This window comes from Triticum dicoccoides, chromosome 6B, assembly GCF_002162155.2.
Source record: "Triticum dicoccoides isolate Atlit2015 ecotype Zavitan chromosome 6B, WEW_v2.0, whole genome shotgun sequence".
NCBI classification, from domain to species: domain Eukaryota; kingdom Viridiplantae; phylum Streptophyta; class Magnoliopsida; order Poales; family Poaceae; genus Triticum; species Triticum dicoccoides.
Genome location: NC_041391.1, coordinates 119088712 through 119095737, shown reverse-complemented (window position 1 = coordinate 119095737; position 7026 = coordinate 119088712).

The window sequence follows — 7026 nt, the reverse complement described above, 5'->3', positions numbered from 1 at the left end:
CGATACGCCCCCAAATCTTTCTGGTGTCCGCATGACAACTTCCCATATATAAATCTTCACCTCCGGACCCTTCCGGAACTCCTCGTGACGTCCGGGATCTCATCCGGGACTCTGAACAACATTCGGTAATCACATACAAGTCTTCCTAATAACCCTAGCATCATCGAACCTTAAGTGTGTAGACCCTATGGGTACGGGAACCATGTAGACATGACCGAGATGTTCTCCGGTCAATAACCAACAGCGGGATCTGGACCCCAATGTTGGTTCCCACATGTTCCACGATGATCTCATCAGATGAACCACGATGTCAAGGATTCAATCAATCACGTATACAATTCCCTTTGTCTAGCGGTATTGTACTTGCCCGAGATTCGATCGTCGGTATGCCGATACCTTGTTCAATCTCGTTGCCGGCAAGTCTCTTTACTCGTTCCGTAACACATCATCCCGTGATCAACCCCTTGGTCACATTGTGCACATTATGATGATGTCCTACTGAGTGGGCCCAGAGATACCTCTCCGTCAACCGGAGTGACAAATCCCAGTCTCGATTCGTGCCAACCCAATAGACACTTTCGGAGATACCCGTAGTGCACCTTTATAGCCACCCAGTTATTTTATGACATTTGGTACACCCAAAGCATTCCTACGGTATCCGGGAGTTGCACAATCTCATGGTCTAAGGAAATGATACTTGACATTATAAAAGCTTTAGCATACGAACTACACGATCTTTGTGCTAGGCTTAGGATTGGGTCTTGTCCATCACATCATTCTCCTAATGACGTGATCCCGTTATCAACGACATCCAATGTCCATGGTCAGGAAACCGTAACCATCTATTGATCAACGAGCTAGTCAACTAGAGCCTTACTAGGGACATGGTGTTGTCTATGTACCCACACATGTATCTAAGTGTCCTATCAATAGAATTATAGCATGGATAATAAACGATTATCATGAACAAGAAAATATAATAATAACTAATTTATTATTGCCTCTAGGGCATATTTCCAACAGTCTCCCACTTGCACTAGAGTCAATAATCTAGTTCACATCGCCATGTGATTAACACTCACAGGTCACATCGCCATGTGACCAACATCCAAAGAGTTTACTAGTGTCACTAAACTAGTTCACATCATCATGTGATTAAGACTCAATGAGTTCTGGGTTTTGATCATGTTTTTCTCGTGAGAGAAGTTTTAGTCATCGGTCTGCAACATTCAGATCCGTATGTACTTTGCAAATCTCTAGGTCATATTGTAAATGCTGCTTCCGCGCTCCACTTGGAGCTATTCCAAATGGTTGCTCCACTATACGTATCCGGTTTGCTACTCAGAGTCATTCGGATAGGTGTCAAAGCTTGCATCAACGTAACCCTTTACGCCGAACTCTTTATCACCTCCATAATTGAGAAACATGTCCTTATTTACTCCAAGGACAATTTTGACCGCTGTCCAATTATCCATTCCTGGATCACTCTTGTACCCCCTTGCCAGACTCATGGCAAGGCACACTTCTGGTGCGTTACACAGCATAGCATACTACAGAGCCTATGTCTGAAGCTTAGGGACGACCTTCGTCCTTTCTCTCTCTTCTGCCGTGGTCATGTCTTGAGTCTTACTCAATACTCACACCATATAACACGGCCAAGAACTCCTTCTTTGCCGATCTATTTTGAAATTAAAAATCTTGCCATGGTATGTATTCATTTGAAAGTACTATTAAGCGTTTTGATCTATCCTTATAGATCTTGATGCTCAATGTTCAAGTAGCTTAATCAAGGTTTTCCATTGAAAAACACTTTTCAAATAACCCTATATGCTTTCCAGAAATTCTACATCATTTCCGATCAACAATATGTCAACAACGTATACTCATCAGAAATGCTACAGTGCTCCCACTCACTTCTTTGGGAATACAAGTTTCTCATAAACTTTGTATGAACCCAAAATTCTTTGATCATCTCATCAAAGCGTACATTCCAACTCCGAGATGCTTACTCTAGTCCTTAGAAGGATTGTTGGAGCTTTGCACACTTGTTAGCATCTTTCAGGATTGACAAAACTTTCTGGTTGTATCACATACAACCTTTCCTCTAGTAGTACGCCGAGGAAACAATGTTTTGACATCCTATCCGCAAGATTTCATAAATAATGCAGTAACTGCTAATCCAATTCCAATAGACTCTTAGCATCGCTACGAGTGAGAAAGCCTCACCGCAGTCAACTCCTTGAACTTGTTGGAAAAATTAACGACAAGTCGAGCTTTCTTAATGGTGACATTTTACCATCATTGTCTGTCTTCTTCTAAAATCCATTTGTACCCAACGGCCTTACGACCATCAAGTTGTTCTTCCAAAGTCTATACTTTGTTTTCATACATGGATCCTCTCTCGGATTTTATGGCCTCGAGCCATTTGTCAAAATCCGGGCCCACCATCGCTTCTCCATAGCTCATAGGTTCATTGTTGTTTAGAAACATGACCTCCAAGACAGGATTGCGTACCACTCTGAAGCAGTACGCGTCCTTGTCGACCTACGAGGTTTGGTAGTGACTTGATCCAAAGTTTCATGATCACTATCATAAGCTTCTACTTCAATTGGTGTAGGTGCCACAGGAACAAATTCTTGTGCCCTGCTACTCACTGGTTGAAGTGATGGTTCATTAACCTCATCAAGTCTCCACCATCCTCCCACTCAATTCTTTCGAGAGAAACTTTTCCTCGAGAAAGGACCCGTTTCTAGAAACAATCCTTTTGCTTCCGGATCTGAAATAGGAGGTATACCCAACTGTTTTTGGGTGTCCTATGAAGATGCATTTTATCCGCTTTGGGTTCGAGCTTATCAACCTGAAACTTTTCCACATAAACGTCGCAGCCCCAAACTTTCAAGAAATGACAACTTAGGTTTCTCTAAACCATTGTTCACACGGTGTCATCTCAACGGAATTACGTGGTGCCCTATTTAAAGTGAATGCGGTTGTCTCTAATGCCTAACCCATGAACGATAGTGGTAATTCGATAAGAGACATCATGGTACGCACCATATCCAATAGGGTGCAACTATGATGTTCGGACACACCATCACACTATGGTGTTCCAGGCGGTATTAATTGTGAAACAATTTCCATAATGTCTTAATTGTGTACCAAACTCGCAACTTAGATATTCATCTCTATGATCATATCACAAACATTTTATCCTCTTGTTACGAAGATCTTCAACTTCACTCTGAAATTACTTGAACCTTTCAATAATTCAGACTTGTGTTTCATCAAGTAACTATACTCAACATCTACTCAAATCATCTGTGAAGTAAGAACATAACGATATTCACTGCATGCCTCAGCACTCATTGGACTGCACACATCAAAATGTGTTATTTCCAACAAGTTGCTATCTTGTTCCATCTTACTGAAAACGAGGCTTTTCAGTCATCTCGCCCATGTGGTATGATTTGCATATCTCAAGTGATTCAAAATCAAGTGAGTATACACCAATATACATGGTTCGCATGTCTCAAACTTTTCAAAAACGAGTGAGTCCAAAGATCCATCAGCATGGAGCTTCTTCATGCGTTTTATAGCAATATGACTCACATGGCAGTGCCACAAGTAAGTGGTACTATCATTACTATCTTATATCTTTTGGCATGAAAATGTGTATCACTACGATCGAGATTCAATAAACCATTCTTTTACGTGCAAGAACATTGAAGATATTATTCAAATAAATAGAGTAACCATTATTCTCCTTAAATGAATAACCGTATTGCGATAGACATAATCCAATCATGTCTATGCTCAACGCAAACACCAAATAGTAATTATTCAGGTTTAACACCAATCTCGATGGTAGAGGAGCGTGCGATGCTTGATCACATCAACCTTGGAAACACTTCCAACACATATCATCAGCTCACCTTTAGCTAGTCTCCGTTTATTCCGTAGCTTTTATTTCGACTTACTAACACTTAGCAATCGAACCGGTATCTAATACCCTGGTGCTACTAGGAGTACTAGTAAAGTACACATTAACATAATGTATATCCAATATACTTCTGTCGACCTTGCCTGCCTTCTTATATACCAAGTATCTAGGGTGGTTCCGCTTCAGTGTCCATCCCTCTCATTACAGAAGCACTTAGTCTCGGGTTTGGGTTCAACCCTGGGTTTCTTCACTGGAGCAGCAACTGATTTGTCATTTCATGAAGTACCCCTTCTTGCCCTTGCCCTTCTTGAAACTAGTGGTTTCACTAACCATCAACAATTGATGCTCCTTCTTGATTTCTACATTCGCGGTGTCAAACATTGCGAATAGCTCAAGGATCATCATATCTATCCCTGTTATGTTATAGTTCATCACGAAGCTCTAGTAGCTTGGTAGCAATGTCTTTGGAGAAACATCACTATCTCATCTCGAAGATTAACTCCCACTCGATTCAAGTGATTGTTGTACCCAGACAATCTGAGTACAAGCTCAACGATTGAGATCTTCTCCCTTAATTAGTTTGTAGGCTAGAAAACTCGTCGCAGGTCTCATACCTCTTGACCTGGGCATGAGCCTGAAATCCCAATTTCAGCTCTTGGAACATCTCATATGTTCTGCGACATTTCAAAAATGTCTTCGGTGCCTCAATTCTAAACCATTTAACATTACCGAACTATTATGTAGTCATCAAAACATGTATGTCAGATGTTTGCAACGTCCACAGACCACGTTCGAGGTCCAGCACACCGTGCGGTGCATTAAGGACATAAGCCTTCTACTGTCCCCATAATTGCTACTGTCAACTTTCAACTATATTTTCTCTAGGAACATATATAAAACAGAAGAACTAAAGCGCGAGCTATGACATAATTTGCAAAGGGTTTTTGACTATGTTCAGGATAATTAAGTTCATCTTATGAACTCCCACTCAGATAGACATCCCTCCAGTCATCTAAGTGATTACATGATCCGAATCAACTAGGCCGTGTCCGATCATCACGTGAGACGGACTAGTCATCATCGGTGAACATCTTCATGTTGATCGTATCCACCATATGACTCATGCTCGACCTTTCGGTCTCTTGTGTTCCGAGGCCATGTCTGTACATGCTAGGCTCGTCAAGTTAACCTAAGTGTTTTGCGTGTGTAAATCTGGCTTACACCCGTTGTATGTGAACGTTAGAATCTATCACACCCGATCATCACGTGGTGCTTTGAAACGGCGAACTTTCGCAACGGTGCAAGTTAGGGGGAACACTTTCTTGAAATTTTAATGAGGGATCATCTTATTTACTACCGTCGTCCTAAGCAAATAAGATGCATAAACATGATAAACATCACATGCAATCAAATAGTGACATGATATGGCCAATATCATTTTGCTCATTTTGATCTCCATCTTTGGGGCTCCATGATCATCATCGTCACCGACATGACACCATGATCTCCATCATCATGATGTCCATCATCGTGTCTTCATGAAGTTGTCTCGCCAACTATTACTTCTACTACTATGGATAATGGTTTGCAATAAAGTAAAGTAATTACATGGCATTGTTCAATGACACGCAGGTCATACAATAAATAAAGACAACTCCTATGGCTCCTGCTGGTTGTGATACTCATCGACATGCAAGTCGAGATTACAAGAACATGATCAATCTCATACATCACATATCATTGATCACATTCTTTTTGGCCATATCACATCACATAGAATACCCTGCAAAAACAAGTTAGACGTCCTCTAATTGTTGTTTGCATGTTTCTAGCAAGAATGTTTCTTACCTACGCGAAAGCCACAACGTGATATGCCAATTGCTATTTACCCTTCATAAGGACCCTTTTCATCGAATCTGATCCGACTAAAGTGGGAGAGACTGGCACCCACTAGCCACCTTATGCAACAAGTGCATGTCAATTGGTGGAACCTGTCTCACGTAAGTGTACGTGTAAGGTCGGTCCGGGCCGCTTCATCCCACAATACCATCGAAACAAGATTGGACTAGTAACGGTAAGCATATTGAATAAAATCAACGCCCACAACTACTTTGTTCTACTCGTGCAAAGAATCTACGCAATAGACCTAGCTCATGATGCCACTTTGGGGAACATAGCAGAAATTCAAAATTTTCCTACATGCCACCAAGATCTATCTATGGAGAAACTAGCAACGAGGGGAAGGAGAGTGCATCTACATACCCTTGTAGATCGCTAAGGGGAAGCGTTCAAGAGAACGGGGTTGAAGGAGTCGTACTCATCGTGATTCAAATCACCGGAGATCCTAGTGCCGAACGGACGGCACCTCCGCGTTCAACACACGTACAGCCCGGTGACGTCTCCCATGCCTTGATCCAGCAAGGAGAGAGGGAGAGGTTGGGGAAGACTCTGTCCAGCAGCAGCACAACGGCATGGTGGTGATGGAGGAGCGTGGTAATTCAGCAGGGCTTTGCCAAGCACTGCGAGAGACGAGGAGGGAGAGAGGTAGGGATCGCACATGTAGGTATAAATTGACGGATGGACTACTAGTTACAGTGATGCATATAATTAAGCAAAGGGATCGCACATGTCAGTATTGACTGGAACGAGAATGCAATAGCACAATAAGAATTAAGGCCACGATGATGCGATCATAGTGGTGGTAATAGGAGGCAAGAAGAACGATGCATCCATCAACATACGACCTCCTCCTCCTCAACTTAGTGCGTCGGGCCACCGACCGGCGGCTAAGGACCGGCGGCTTTTGTGGCGAGGTCAAGGTGTTTCTCAGCAAAGGCATCCAAGGCTTCCAGTCGGTTGAGGAAGGCCAACGTCATAGCATCCTTACTGGCCTTGAAGATACCTATGTACATGATTTGCTCGTACACGTGGATGTGTAGGTCGAAGAATTCTTGCATGGCGAGGCGCCTCGCAGCGAGCGCGACCTCCAGGTGGACATTCTTCATGGCATTGGCGGGCAGTCATAGGGCCACCAGTGCTTGAACACTACTAGGAAAACCCTTACCAGTAGGGCTGGTTTTTTGGCTATT